Raw genomic sequence first — 16,399 nt, 5'->3', positions numbered from 1 at the left:
CTAAGGGCCTGCCGTTGTGCACCCTGTTTGGCATGTGCTCCGATTTCAAATTGGGTTGGACAATAGAAAATGATTGATTTGTACGTCCTCTCTTCTTGCATTTACGGGTTGTGGAGAGAGAACCGTTTATGCTAATTCGGGTCAGAATCAGATCAATGCTGCAGAAGATCGGAAAATGACTATACGAGAGAGAAACAGAGAATGTGGAATTGATGTGTCAAGGGCCTCAGTGCCCAAGACAGCGGGGCCTCGACTACGTAGTTCGTAGTCTCGGTGGATAGAAGCGCTAGGGTTTTTGCCTGGCTGCTCAATGGTGCGGGAGGAGAGGATAGGAGACGGAGGAAGAGGTAGGAGATAATAACTTTATTGCTTGCCCTCAAAGGGTGCTGATTATACGATATATAAAGGCCCCATGGGCTGCTAACAAACTAGAAACCTATACGTAACAAACTAGTCTTTTATTCTAGGAACTAATGTATCAGGACCAGGACTCCTGCCCAGCCTACGCCTCGCCTGATGCGGCCGACGGCTGCTGCTCCTGGCCGCGTGGCCCACGCCTGTAGGACGTGCCCCACATGACATCTCTCCCCCCCTCGACGAGCAGCTCGTCCTCGAGCTGAAAAGCGGGGTAGCGCTCGACGAAACTGTCAAGATCCTCCCATGTAGCTGATGATGCTGCTTCACCCTTCCAGTGGACGAGTAGCTGGCGAACGCCGCGTGCTAGGCGCGCACGAGTCACGCGCTCCGGTTCTGGAACAGCCGCTCCGTTGTGGATCGGAGGCAAACCCGGCGGTGCAGTTGGAGGCGTGCCGAAGAACTTCTTGAGGAGGCCCACGTGGAACACGTCATGGAGGCACGAGCGTGCCGGAAGCTCAAGGCGGTAAGCCACGTCGTTGACGACCTCTGAAATGCGGTACGGCCCATAGAAGCGTGGCTTGAGCTTGCCCCTGGTTGGCAAGTTGAGAGAGGATGCGGCGCGCTGGCGAAGGCGAAGCCAGACCCAATCGCCCACGTCATGCCGAATGTCCCGATGGCGTCTGTCGTAGCAGGACTTGTAGACCGCCTGTGCCTGTTGTAGACGATAGCGGACGTCCTCGAGAAGCTCGTCGCGCTCCGCCATGCTCCTAGCCACTGCGGCTACCCTCGTGTCGCCCGGCTCGTAAGAGCGAATAGTGGGAGGGTCACGGCCATACACAAGCTTGAACGGAGTTTCTTGGGTCGCTGTCTGGTAGGCGGTGTTGTAGATGTACTCGGCCCAGGGAAGCCACCGGAGCCACTGCCTGGGACGATCCCCGGTGAGACAACGTAGGTACATCACAATGATCTTGTTAGCAGCCTCCGTTTGGCCATCCGACTGTGGATGAAACGCTGACGTCATGTGCAGCTTTGTCCCGATGAGGCGCATGAGCTCCCGCCAAAAAGCCGAGGTGAAGACGGGGTCGCGGTCAGAGACCATGGACTGCGGCACGCCATGGAGACGAACAATCTCAGCGAAGAACACCTGCGCCACTAATTCTGCCGTGTACGGGTGGGCCAGCGCCACAAAGTGGCAATACTTGCTGAAGCGATCCACCACGGTGAGGATGACAGACTTCCCGCCCACGCGAGGGAGCGCTTCCACGAAGTCGATGCCGACGTCAGTCCACACGCCCGTGGGCACCGGCAGCGGCAGCAACAGCCCAGCGGGGTGCAAGTGCTCGGACTTGTACCTCTGGCAAGTACTGCAAGTGCGGATGTACTCTTGCACTGTCTTGCGAAGGTTAGGTGCGTGGAAGTCGCGGCGGAGACGATGCAAGGTGCGCAGGACGCCTTCATGCCCATCATCGTGCACGGCACTGAGAATCTCCTGGAGTAGCAGGGACGGCGGTGGAATGTAGAGGCGGCCGTTGAAAGTGACGAGGCCGTCGGAGAGAGCCCACGACTGCTGCCGCGTACCCGCCGTGATATCCTCACGCAGCGTGACGAGCGCCGGATCTGTGGACGTCGCTTGCCGGAGGCGATCGATGAAGTCGAAGCGAGGACCCGAGATCACCATGATCGACGTCTCCTCCGTGTCGCGGCGGGAAAGGGCATCCGCCACCGTGTTTGTACTACCGGCCTTGTACTCCACGGTAAAGTCGAACCCCAGTAGTTTGCCGACCCAATGATGCTGCGGGATGGTTGCCAAACGTTGGTCAAGTAGAAATTTGAGACTGTAGTGATCCGTTTTTACCACAAATTGGTGCCCCCAGAGGTACGGTCTCCAGTGACGAATCGCGAGCACCAGGCCGATGAGTTCCCATTCATATGCTGCCAGGGAACGGTGACGTGGCGCGGCTGGCCGGCTAAAGAAAGCCACCGGGTGTTGGTCCTGAAGAAGGACGGCCCCGAAACCGTATGTCGAGGCGTCACACTCGACGATGAACGGCCGCGTGAAATCCGGTAACGCTAGGACGGGAGCCGTGGTGACTGTCGTCTTGAGGGCGTGAAAAGCTGCTGCCGCCTCCGGCGACCAGGAGAAACCATCCTTGCGAAGGAGGGCCGTTAGTGGCGCGGCAACCACGCCAAACTCCTTGACAAACTTGCGGTAGTACCCCGCAAGGCCGAGAAACCCCCGAACCGCGCGCGCCAAGCGTGGTTGCGGCCATTCGGCCACTGCCTGCACCTTTTCCGGATCCATGGCCACTCCTGCAGCGGAGATGGTGTGACCCAGGTATGAGATCGACTCGACGACGAATGCGCATTTGGATCGCTTGACGAAGAGCCGGTGCTGGTGCAGGACGGTGAAGACGGTGCGCACATGTCGGAGATGGTCAGCCCATGTCTCGCTGAAAATGAGGATGTCGTCAAAGAAGACGAGAACAAAACAGCGCAGGTACGGCCGCATCAGATCGTTCATGAGGGCCTGGAACGTTGCCGGCGCGTTGCAGAGGCCGAACGGCATCACCAGGAACTCGTAGAGGCCGTCATAAGTACGGAAGGCGGTCTTCGGGATGTCCTCCGCACGCATCCGCACCTGGTGGTAGCCGGAGCGCAAGTCGAGCTTGGTGAAGAAACGAGCGTGCCGGAGCTCGTCGAGGAGTTCGTCCACCACCGGGATCGGAAACGCATTCTTGACAGTAATGGCGTTTAGGGCGCGGTAGTCGATGCAGAAGCGCCAGGACCCGTCGGCCTTGCGGACCAGCAGTACCGGGGACGAGAATGCGGAACAACTTGCTCGGATGATGCCCTGGGCGAGCATGGCGGCGCACTGACGCTCCAGCTCGTCCTTATGCGCGGCCGGGTAGCGATACGGACGGACGGCCACCGGGGCGGAACCGGGCAGCAGGGTGATGCCGTGGTCGCGGCTGCGGGGCGGTGGCACGCCGGAGGGTTCGGCGAAGATGCCGTCGAACTCGGTGATGATGGCGTAGAGGAAGTCACGGCCGCTGCATGATTTCAGGGCTGGCCCGTCCGGTCCTGCAATGCCGCGCCAGCACACCCGATGGCCCCTCCGCCAGAATGTCATGGAGAGGGCGCGGAAATCCCACAGGATCGGTCCGAGCGTCGCCAGCCACTGCGTGCCCAGGACGATGTCGTAGCCCGCGAGCGGCAAGGCGAGGAAATCCTCCGAGAACTCCTCTTGGCCGATGCGGAAGGGCACGACGTGGTACGCGCCCTGGCACGGAACGCGCTCGCCATTGGCCACCGTGACGCGCATCTTCTCGGTGGTGGGGGATGGCAGCGTAGCACGAGCGGCCGCCTCCTCGGCGATGAAGTTGTGGGTGGAGCCTGAGTCGATCAGGGCGAGGAGGGAGACACCCCCGAGAGTAATATGCATCTGCATGGTTTCGCTCGTGCGCACCCCGGAGATTGCGTGGAGCGAGATCTGAGGGTCGGCCCGCGATGCATCATCAGTAGCGGAGGCCGCGTCGTCGTCGTCGTCGTCCGGCGCTAAGTCGAGGAGAAAGATGCGCTGGCACACGCGGTTGTGGCCCCTGCCAAACTTCTCGTTACAGTTGAAGCATAGGCCCAGGCGACGGCGTTCCTCCATCTCTGTCTGGGAGAGACGTTTGATTGGGCGCCCGTCCGGCAGACTGTGGCCATGCTGGGGTGCTGCTGGTGGGGCCGGTGCGGCGGGCGCGAGGCGTGGTCCTGGCGTCGGCAGAATGCCCTTCTGCGGAAAACGCACCGGTGGCGCGGCGGAAAGCGCGCACTGGTCGCGCAGCTCCAATTTGCGGGCGAGGCTCATGGCGACGGCGAGGGACTGCGGGTTATGGATTTCCACGTCGAGGCTGAGGGGTGGCTGGAGGCCTGCGGTGAAGATCTGAACTTTCTGCGTTTCCGACAAGGAGCCTGCCCGGGGAAGGAGCGCCTCAAACCGCTCCTGGAAGTCGACGACGGACGTCGTGCGCTTGCACGCCATCAGTTCGCCCAGCGGGTTCGCGTGCAGAGGAGGCCCGAAGCGGAGGTTGAGCAGCTCGGAAAAGCGGCGCCACGGCGGAGTGCCCTCGTCACGCTGGACCTGCATGTACCACAGCTGGGCAGAACCCTCGAGGTTGTATGATGCCATCCAGACTTTCTCCTCCTCGGCGATCCGTTGTTGATGGAAGAAGGACTCGCATCTGTTGAGGAAAGCGAGCGGGTCGGACTTGCCGTCGAACTTGGGGAAGTCCATCTTCTGAAACCGCAGGGGCCGATCGTTGTGGTGCTGTCCGTCGTGGCTGATATCGGCGGCTGACGAGGAGGCCGACTTCTCCTTCTGGAGGGCTGCCACGGACGACTGCAGGGATGTCACGGTTGCAGTCAGGGCTTCGATCATCTTGGCCAAATCAGCGGTGGTGGGTTCCGACATGGCGGAAGAAACCGAGGCGGCGGCGGATGGCGGCGATGGAGGTGGGCGGGGCGGCGGGTGCAGCGTGGAGGAGGCCGAGGAGCGGCTGGAACCTGATACCAAGTTGTCAAGGGCCTCAGTGCCCAAGACAGCGGGGCCTCGACTACGTAGTTCGTAGTCTCGGTGGATAGGAGCGCTAGGGTTTTTGCCTGGCTGCTCAATGGTGCGGGAGGAGAGGATAGGAGACGGAGGAAGAGGTAGGAGATAATAACTTTATTGCTTGCCCTCAAAGGATGCTGATTATACGATATATAAAGGCCCCATGGGCTACTAACAAACTAGAAACCTATACGTAACAAACTAGTCTTTTATTCTAGGAACTAATGTATCAGGACCAGGACTCCTGCCCAGCCTACGCCTCGCCTGATGCGGCCGACGGCTACTGCTCCTGGCCGCGTGGCCCACGCCTGTAGGACGTGCCCCACATGACATGATGCCAATTGATCAGTGTGGAGTAAATTTGGCCAGCAGATGCCCGGCCAGATTCGGCCAGTAAATCTGGTTCACTCTCATTTTGCATAACACATCTTTTCACATGTCTTAGTTTGTATTATATGTTACATACGGTCATACACAATGTGGATAGCGGTGGGTAATGATGGATCCAGTACGTGTCCTCACTGTACTATTCATGGGGTCATACAATCATGATGTTTTCGTTACACTATTATTCGAGTCTTAACGGAGTATATATGAATTATTCTGGGTACCATTGTATGGCCAGAATCACAATCTTGATATTACTGGAAATAATTTATGTGGTCTATTTTCTATTTTTTGTGTTTGTCTGCTGTGTCAGTCAAAGTTCGTACATCTGAGGCTAACATGTAGGGACTTTCTTACAGCGTTTTCAGTCAATCCAACTAAACCTTTAACCCTTTGTTTTATGTAGTCTATTGGCTTCCCTATTACAATGTTCAAACCTAGAGGTAGGAAAATCACACGCCAAAAATAGCAATCATCAAAGGTTGCCGCCGCCGCTCCTGCTGACCGTCCGCCATTATTCATCGTTTCAATAACCTCCAAATTATCAGAATTAATAACTAGACGATTGCAACCCGCACGTTGCGCTAGTGAAAGACCGAATCTGAGAGCCCAAGCTTCTGCTGTTAGAGCATCGATGCAATGATCAATTTTCCAAGTACCCCCTGCAATAAAGTTCCTTTTGTCGTTCCTCTGGACAGCCCCCTCCGTACCTTTAAGAAGATCATGATTAAAAGAAGCATCAACATTAAGTTTCACAAAACCCACCAGGGGACGAATCCAACCCCCTCTTTTCATAGAAGCCCTTGGACTGGAAGCAACAACATAATTAGCTGTAAGAGCTTGTACCCCCATTGAAATCTGTTTTGCATCTTGAATTCTTTCCTTGTGCACTAATTTATGTCTTTCCCACCATAAATACCAAGACGTAATGGCAATCATCTCCCGAGTATTCTGCAACCCCATAATAGATAAATCTTGGTCAGGCATGAGCAACAAAAACCCGAGGACCGCCTCTCCAGCACGATCAACTTCACAAGCTTGAGCAATGATCTCGTCTAATCCAAGCCTTCTCCAGACCTCTTTTGCCTTCTAGCACTGAAACAACATATGATTTGTGTCTTCTAAACCAGAAGCACAACAAGGGCATAAAGGTGAAACTTTCATGTGTCTATTAGCAAGCGTGACACGACATGGAAGAGTACCATGCAGCGTCCGCCAAATAAAAAATTTCACCTTCGCTGGACAAGATAACTTCCCAATTCCTCATAACCATCACTAAGTGCAGTGGAAAGACTTCATTATTTAAGTTGGTCTCACACCTCCTCCATTTTCAAGGTGGGACTAAAGATAACACATCCACTTGCCATTTATTCATAAGCTTTTAAGATTAGGTTTAGGAATTTTAAAATAATGTACCCGGGCCAAGCCCGTTATTTCTAACAACTCCACCAGATCTCAAATGTCCATTTAGAGATTTGCCTAATTTTACTACTTAATTAACACACTATTGATGCTAAAAAAAAACACTATTGTATCAGCACAAGCTGTTTTCTTTTAAGTTGAACTTCTGCCTAAAACCTTAAACTACACCATTCACAACTTTATAATGGACTATGCCCTGAATTGCAAATTTTGTGCGAACATATTTCACTCAATATCATTACCGGTACTTAGCTGCCAATAGCCTACCCCGAGGGCGAAGCATATACATCGTACTGGCTAGTCTAGTCATACACGAGTGTTCCTCCAAGAACTAGATGACCCTCAGCTGTTGCACCCTTGACGCAAAGACCAATTGCGTCTAAGAAAGCTAGGTGAACTATCGGATATATTTTTTACCGAACCACATGTGTAAAATATGACGAACCGTTGCGCCGTTGGTGCAAAAATCAAAAGCAACCGAGAAACTAGACGAACAATTTATTGTTTCTTTGTTGCCCATAAATAGGGTTGACTTGAATACTATTTTATGTCAAAATGATCTTACTACCCCGTTTTAAGAAGGTGCGTGGAGCACACTCGATTGCGTTCGAGAGATACTCCAGGTTTGGCAACCTGGCTGCACCGAAAATAAAATCTATATCTCATGCAATTTTATAGAAAACCCTCTGATGTTTTTTATAATCAACATGCATTCCAGTTTTAAGTTAGATTTTTATTTTTACATAAAACCACCTTAAGTTTCTGGTAATCAACCCGCATGCCAATTTTAAGTCAGATTTTCAATTTTGCAGGAACCACCTGATATTTGGGTTAATCAATCAACAGTACATATCAAATATTTTTACGAAATATCCATATCTTTTAAATCCTAACTCTATATATGAAATTTGATTAAAAAATATGTAGAATCTGAATATGATTTTATTTTACCTGTTAAATTAAAAAAAATGCTATCTAGGCCAATCTTAATAAATAATGCACGATTCGTCTTTCTTTCATATCGGTGTCAATTCGGATTTGAAATGAACACCTCAGCAAAACTAGGATTGGAGACGAAAGAAACCATCTATAACCAAGCATGCAAGCCTCGTCAAAACCTCATAGAAAAGACAGGTTTCTCGTCTTATGCCGAGAGAGACGCCTTAGGATTGACAACATTTAAACGCATTGTGATTATGTGAGCATTGAGGCCATAATCAGTGACGGTGGGAAGGAAAATAAGTGGCACCGTCTTGTGCTGAAATAAAGGACGTGGATCTATTGGGTTATTGAGTCATGATTATTGGGTTAAGGAAGTGTAGTAATTTTTTCTCTGTTCCAATGCATGGGCTCTTTTGCTAGTATGTGTTAATGGGTCGTGCAAAGAGCATCCCAAAGATCTGTGCATGATGGTGATCTGGGTTTGTAGGGCGCCCAAAACCAATGAGTTCGGAAATAATGAACTACACAAGCTTTTAAGGGTAGGACACCTAGTGTTATTGTCCGACCGCGATTCCTCACGCAGGAAACAATGAATAAAGGGGGAGACCTGGTACGTATCCATCGTATCTATAATTTTTTATTGTTTCATGCCAATATTTTACAACTTTCATATACTTTTGAAACTTTTTATACTATTTTTGGGACTAAGATATTGATCCAGTGCCCAGTGCCAGTTCCTGTTTGTTGCATGTTTTTTGTTTCGTTGAATATCCATACCAAACGAAGTCCAAACGCGATAAAAATTTACGGAGATTTATTTTGGTATATATGTGATTATGGGGAATTGGAATCAACGTGAAATGATGCCTGAGGGGCCCACAAGCCCTAGGGGCGTGCCCCCCTACCCCGGGCGCGGCCAGGAGGCTTGTGGCCACCCCGTAAAGCGGTTGGTGCCCTTCTTCGGCCGCAAGAAAATAATATCCGGATAAAAATCATGTTAAAATTTCAGCCCAATCAGAGTTACAGATCTCCGGAATTTAAAAAAGGTGAAAGGCCAGAATCTGAGAACATAGAAACAGAAGGAAACAGATAGAGATCCAGTCTCAGAGGGGCTCCCGCCCCTCCGCTGCCATGGAGGCCAAGGACCAGAGGGGAAACCCTCCTCCCACTAGGGGGGCCAAGGAAGAAGGAGGAGGGGGGCTCTCTCTCCCCCTCTCTCCCGGTGGCGCCGGAACGCCGCTGGGGCAGTCATCGTGTGACAGCGATCTACTCCTACAACTCCGTGATATTCACCAACACCTCCATCACCTTCCCCCATCTATCTACAACGGTTCACTCTCCCGCAACCCGCTATACTCTCTACTTGAACATGGTGTTTTATGCTTCATATTATTATCTAATGATGTATTGCCATCCTATGATGTCTGAGTAGATTTTTGTTGTCCTATCGGGTAATTGGTGAATTGATATGATTGGTTTAATTTGCTTGTGGTTATGTTGTTGTCCTTTGGTGCCCACCATATGAGCGCGCATGTGGATCACATAATAGGGTTAGTTGTATGTTGATAGGACTATGCATTGGAGGGCAAGGGTGACATCAGCTTTAGCCTTCCATAGAAATTGATTCATACGGGATTGAAGGGGGGCCAATATATATTTTAATACTATGGTTGGGTTTTACCTTAATGAACATTAGTAGTTGCAGATGCTTGCTAATAGTTCCAATCATAAGTGCATAGAATTCCATGTAAGGGATGACATGCTAGCAGTGGCCTCTCCCACATAAAAACTTGCCATCGGTCTAGTAACTTAGTCAATTGCTTATGGACAATTTCGCACATCATTCCACCACTTTTCCACACTCGTTAAACTAACTTAATTGTTTCTCTATCTAAACAACACCTAACTTTTATTTTCACGTTCTTTACTATCTTGCAAACATATCCCTTTACACCTACAAAATATTTCTAGTTTCATACTTGTTCTATGTAAAGCGAACGTTAAGCATGCGTAGAGTTGTATTGGTGGTCGATAGAACTTGAAGGGAATATAAATTCTACCTTTAGCTCCTCGTTGGGTTTGACACTCTTATTTATCAAGAAAAGCTACAACTGATCACCTATACTTGTGGGTTATCAAGACACTTTTCTGACGCCGTTGCCGGAGAGCAATAGCGTGGGGTGAATATTTTCGTGTGTGCTTGTTTGCTTTATTACAAAGTAGATTTTATTTTCTGTTCTAAGCTGTTCTCTATCTTTACCAATGGATATGGAACACGAAACCAAAACAATTAGGTGTACTTGCTACTCATGAAGATGGGGAACCTCCTAAAACCCTCGATGCTTGTTATGTGAAAAATATTAAACACTACTTTGATAATCCTGAGAAAACCCCATTCAACTCGATAACAGGAGACACGTTGGATCAACGTGAATACTTTAGGGATTATCGCTTGACTCTAAAAGGGAAACTCTTATGGGATCAAATTCATATGTTGCATTGGTATGCTCGGGATCTATGTTTGAGATAGGATTATACTTGTTGCTCTAGAATGAAGGCTCCACACCTTCCTTTTCATGCAAATATAATAATAATGAAACCTTAGCTTCTCATGCTAATGGTATATATGATTACTACGATGTGGAAAAAATAGAAGAATTCGTTGCTTTTAAGGGTGCTTATGAAATTGAATCTTTATTTGAAAAGTATGAAAATTATGATGATGCTATTTACAGATTTGAAAATTATACTTTACTTAAATATTGCTATGAGAATTATGAATACATTTTCCCTCTACCCTGAGCGCCTCCCTTCCCCTCTCTGAGCGCCAGTGGCCACTCCGGCGCCGGCAACACCAACTCCTTCCTCTCGCCGGGCTCTACTCCGGAGCCGGCGCCCCGTCCCATGGCCTCGCAGGTTTCCCTTTCGGCGGTGTCCTCCTCATCCTCCAAGGCATCGTCGTCCCCGCCAAGGCCGACCCTCAGATCCGCCATTGCCGTCCCCGAGGTGCTCGGCACGGCGTTCGGTCCCATCATCCAGGGTGACGCTGCTAGCGGTCCGTCCAGGCCGGCGGTGCGGGCGTGGCAGACCAAGGTGGGTCGCCGGACGGGCAGCCCCGTCTCGCCCCCGTGTCCGTCCACCAGGAGGCGGCTCTCGCCGACGCTTCCCACCTCGAGGCCCCCGCGGACTCGCATACCCGTTGCTCTGCAAGGCTGCTACTACAATTGTGGAGATGACCGGCACATTTCGAGGGATTGCACCAACGAGACCCTGTGCGTGCAATGTGGAGGTTTCGGGCACATTGCCAGGGACTGTGCGGAGCGGAGGAGCGCGTCGCCGGTGGAGGCCCCGGTGCGCCCGCGGCCGGTGCGCGTGTTGCGCCAGCGACTGGTGCCCGGTGCCATCAATGCCCCTGCTGCTTCTCTCCTCTGGCAGGTGGAACTTGTGCCGTCTCCAGATCCGATGGTGCTGCCGCCGCCCCCGCTGGGGCCGCCGCCCCTGGGCGCACGCAGGGTGGAGCGCCCGTGGAGCCAGGTGGTCCGGGATGGTGCTGATGGGAGTTCGGCTGGCCCGGCGTTCTCGGTACCATTCGAGCCGGTGGATGTGGCAAGGCCGGCTGTCGTAGTGCAGCAGCCTGTCGCGGAGGAAGTGGGTAGTTGTTACATGGAGCAAGCCGAGGATCTCTGGCAGATGGAGGCGAAGCTGTCCAAGGCAGTGGTGGTGACGATTACTGGCACCAGGCTGGAGGTCGATCTGGAGACGGCGGTGGCGGCCTTGCATGCACAGTTTCGCATTGGGCCGATGGACATGTCAATTCGAGCGTTCTACGCGGAGGACTTCTTGGTGCTATGCAGGGAGAAGAGCACGTGCGACAGGATGGTGCGTCAGGGCGGTTTGTCACCGTCTACGACAGCTGGTTTCTCGTTGTCGTTGCGTCCATGGCTACGACAGGCGCAGGCTACCGGAGCGGTGTTGTCCTTCCTTGTGCCGGTAGCGCTAGTGGGGGTGCCGGCGCACGCTTGGACGAGGAGGACGGCCAATGCGACTCTCCATGGCCTGGGGCTCGTGGTTGGAGTGGTGGACAGCACGGCGCAGAGGTATAAAATGTCGAGCTACAAAGTTTGGCTGCAAACTGACCGGCCGGAGCGCATCCCGAAGCAGAGGCGGTTGTTTGTGGAGGAGCCCCGTCAGCGGCGGGGCAGGGTCTTTCCATGGGCAGTGAGGACGGCTGCGCTGTGGTACAACATTCGTATTCTCAAGTTGGCCGAGCCGGTGATGGACGAGGACGATGATCCAGAGTTGTCGCCGCCACCTAGTCTGCCGGCACCGTCGTCGGGTGGCGATGGGAGTTTGGATAGGAGAGATCACCGTGGTCTAAGGCGGAGCAGAGGGTGAGCGGAGAACCGGTCGTGGCGCGGCTGCCTCGCCGCCGTCGGCGGGATGCTCGTCGGCGGCATCAGCCCCAGCGCTGGCACATGGGCATGTTCAAAATAAAGGCGTTGCGGGCCCAGAAAGTGAGCATGACGCTCGGATGCGGCAGGTGGTGCCTGCAGTAGAGCTGTACAGGGCCTTGACCGTGGAATCTTCGATGCCAACGGCTCGGGGCGCGGCGGCCAACCGGGTGGATGGTTCTGGAGCGGCCCCATTGGTGTCGTCTTGCGACTCGGGAGATGGGAAGAGGGGTCGCGCGTGGGGATCACCACCATCTGTTATATTATCCCGATGACGTGGGCCAAGTGAGCAGGTAGCGCGAGGAGTGGAGCCCGTTGATTCAGTTCAGGCAGTGGAGACCGGAGGGATTTGCCTGGTCGGCTCGATGGAACTGTCCGTGGGGCCGGGGCCGGAGCTGGCCCGGTCCGTTGTGCGTTCCGAAAAGATGCGGGAATGCTCGTTGGACAGGGACTCCTGTAGGCAGATGGAGACAACAAATTCTGTCGATTCTCATGCATCCTTCGACGGGGCCGGACACATGCAGCCAGGCAAGGAAGGGCACGTGGTTGGCGTGGAATCGGCGCTTCCATGCATGCAAGGATGTACGGCCCTTGAGCTACCCTCACATGAGGACGAACCGAACCAGCATGTGGGGCAGGTGGAGGCTTGGGACATGTTTGAGGTGAGGCCAACTCCACCGCGCGACCTCAAATGGACGTCCGTTTTGTCCGGTTTCTGTCCGTTTGGGTAGGAATTTGGGGTCGTGTCCGGGCGTGTCCTGGGATGCGGTGGTCGTGCGCCCATCGCGCGGCCGCATCCATTTGCCCCATCCTGTCCGCGTATACTTAAAAAACTAAAAGCAACATTTCAAAGCCAAGCCCTAGTTCAGGCCCGCGGCGGCCCCGGTTCATCACGCCGGCAACAGAGCCAGCGGCCTACACGTCCATCGCCGGCATTAGCCAGCGGCCGGCAACACAGCCAGCCTCCAAAATGAATAGTTGTCCTCGCCGGCAACACAGCCGGCCTCCAAAATGAATGTTTTCTTGCGGGCACACTACTAGCGGCCGGACGGGCGGCACCCATGCCGGCCTTAAAAAGAACGGCCACGCCGATCGGACGACCTAGTTCAGGCCTTCGGCGTCAAGCATCTCCTTCTGCCTGGCCTCGAACTAGGCCCTCGTCTTGTCGCTCATCTTCGACAAGTCCACGCTCATGATCGCAAGGGCCACCTCCTTCGCTTTGCTGGCGGCATTGGTGGCCTCGATGTCGAGATGCCTCTGCCTGGCCTTGACGTTGTCGGCCTCGATGTCGAGCTGCCTTTGCCGGGCCGCCTCCTCCATGTCGAGCTGCCTTTGCCGGGCCGCCTCCTCCATGTCGAGCTGCCTTTGCCGGCCCGCCTCCTCCATGTCGATCTTCCTCCTCTTGGCCGCCTCCTCCATCTCAAGCTTCTGTCTTTGAAGGTCTAGGTATTGCTTCATTTGCTCGTCCTTGCTTTGCCGCTTCTTCTCGTCCCTCACATCCTTTTGAGACATCATGCCATGCAAAGTCTCATGCAAGGCCATGGATGAGGCATCACGTATGTCGTTCACCTTGGAGTTGGTCTTGCCCCTCGGCCTCTTCAACGCCTCGCCATCTCCACCTCCGGCGAACTTGGCCGTCTTTAGTCCTCTCTTCCTTTGTAGTTCACGGTATTGGTCCTTGAACTTAGGGCACATGTTGATGAGCGTCCAACAATGCGTAAGAGTGAATGGCTTGTCATTGTGCCGCTCTTTGGGTGAGCTCGTCGATGAACAATGGCGCACCACTAATATCAACGTCATTGCTTTCTTCTTCTTCATCATCACCTTCACATAGATGTCATCGTCTTCATGACACGAGTCACCATGGTCATAGTCAGCACGGTCGTGCCCACCTTCATCGGGGACGTACTCGGCGCGGCCATCCTGACTTTGGGTCTCATCGGGGTCGTAGGCACGGCCATGCCCACCATCGAAGATCACGTCCTCCATGTAGCGGTTGTAGAAGGGGTCGTCGACCGCTGGCGTTGGGGTTGGCATTTCGTCAAACAAGACGCGGGGGCCGGCATGGTGCCCGTGAATGGTGCACGTGCCTGCTTTCTTAGCATCTCGACGGATGGCCGCTCGCCGCTGCTGGACCCACGCGTGACGTTGAGGTCGATGACGGCCGCGGGGTGCGGTGTGGACGGCGCAAACACGTCCGGCGACCCCGAGAAACGGGTTTGGCCGTCGTGCCTTGGCGGAGGGAAGCAGGGTGACATGGGCGCGGTGCGCGACATCGGCGACTGGCAGTGCGTAGGCCGGGCGACCGACGAGCCTATGCTCGCCGGGTCGATGGCCGCTGTAGGGAACCCGGCAGGACGGCCCATGCCAAGCATGAGGATGGCGTGCGCTTTGTTGACGAGGTCCTCCTTCTCGTCGGCAGCGGCCTTGCGTCGTGCGGCCTCCAGCTCCTCGCGCTGGGCGGCGAACTTGGCCGCGGCGGCATTGACCTTGACGACCGCTCTCCGTTCCCTCCTCTTCGCCGATTCCGCGTCCAACTTGGCGATCTCCTCCGGCGTGCACTCCAACCGTGGCTTCCTTGGCGCCTTCTTCTTCACCTTTACGGGCGGGTCGACGGCCAGGCCGCCGGAACTCGGCGGGGCGTTGGCCATGGAGGGGAGAGAGAGGGGGCGGCGGGAGGGACGTGGGAGGGTTTGGGGAAAATGGCGCCAAATGAATGTGGGGGGGGGGGGGTTGGTTTCTCCCACCGACAGGCGGGCCAGGGGAGGACAAGCGCGCGCGTCCCGTCCGTCCGTGCGCTGTCCGTTTCACCCCAAACCAAGCGCAAGTTTGGGCCGGGGATGGGTCGAAAACGGACCAAATCCGGACATTTGTCCGTTTGAGGCCGCGCGTTGGGCCGCCTCTTTTGTCCCTTTTACCCCAAACAGACGGGGGCAGACAGGATAGGGTCGCGCAGTGGAGTTGGCCTGAGCCTGTCGGGGCATGACAAGCTATCTACAGCGAGCACTACTCCATGCACGCCGAGGCCTATAGAGCCGGCTCTGGTGGACGTAGCGCAACTCTGTGATAGCATGCGCAGATTAATTGAGCCAATCTTGGCACGGCCGGAGACGCGCACGCATGGGGTTCAAACCCGCAGACCAAGGAAGAAGAGGATGCTGGATGTCACGCCGAGGAGGAGCGAGAGGATCTCAAAGCACGGGGCCAGCAAGCAGCAACAGGTGCTCATCCGTAGGCTATGTTTGGCTCATGAGGGAGAGATCATCTCCGAGGAGGCTCTCAGGATGTACGTCGAGCTGTTCAACCGGCCACTCTTGGAAGCTCACATCGTAGCCGTGTTGGCTCTCTTCGGGTGGGAGTCACCGCTGACATCGTTGCTGGACACGCCCCAGGTGGTCGCCACCATGGCCTAGGGGCGGATGCTAGTGGATTGGGTAGGACGTGATAATGAATGTGCAACCCTTAAGGCTAATTGTGTGGAATGTGCGTGGGCTAAATGCCTCGGCACGTAGAGATGTAGTGCGGCATGTGGTGATGGAGGCAAATCGGGGCATTGTTTGCCTTCAGGAGACCAAGCTGCAACAAATATATGCAACGGTTGTACAACATTGTCTTGGCAATAAACTTACCAAGTTTTTCTATGTCCGTGCGGTTGGGACGCGTGGTGGGATTTTAGTGGCTTGGGACGAGATGATAGTCATGCTCTCAAACCCACACTACCAGACTAACTCACTCACGGCAATTGTGAAGGCTCCGGGTGCCGCGGAGTGGTGGCTAACGTGTGTCTACGGACCTTAAGAGGATAGGGATAAAGTGGAGTTTCTCCAAGAGCTTGTGGATATTAGAGAGCTGCACGCAGGACCCTGGCTAGTAGCTGGAGACTTTAACCTCATTGCAAGGCAAGAAGACAAGAACAACGACTTGATCAACCGGAGGATGTTGGGCAGATTTCGAGCCAAATTGAATAGGCTCAAGTTGAAGGAGATGTACTTGAATGGTCGCTGGTACACATGGTCAAATGAATGGCAGCACGCTACTCTGGAGAAGATTGATCATGTGTTCATTTCGAACGAGTGGGATGAGGCTTTTGTGACATGTTTCCTATTTGCCCTGGGCACAGTGATATCAGATCATTGTCCTTTGATGTTGGACATGAATGTGGAAATAAAAACACACAAACGCTTCCGTTTCGAAGCCTTCTGGGTTAAGGCGGCAGGATTCATGGAGACTGTGCAGGCAGTGTGGG

This window comes from Triticum aestivum, chromosome 5B (assembly GCF_018294505.1).
Source record: "Triticum aestivum cultivar Chinese Spring chromosome 5B, IWGSC CS RefSeq v2.1, whole genome shotgun sequence".
Lineage (NCBI taxonomy): Eukaryota > Viridiplantae > Streptophyta > Magnoliopsida > Poales > Poaceae > Triticum > Triticum aestivum.
The sequence above is the reverse complement of the archived record's forward strand: the minus strand, read 5'-3'. Positions refer to the sequence as shown.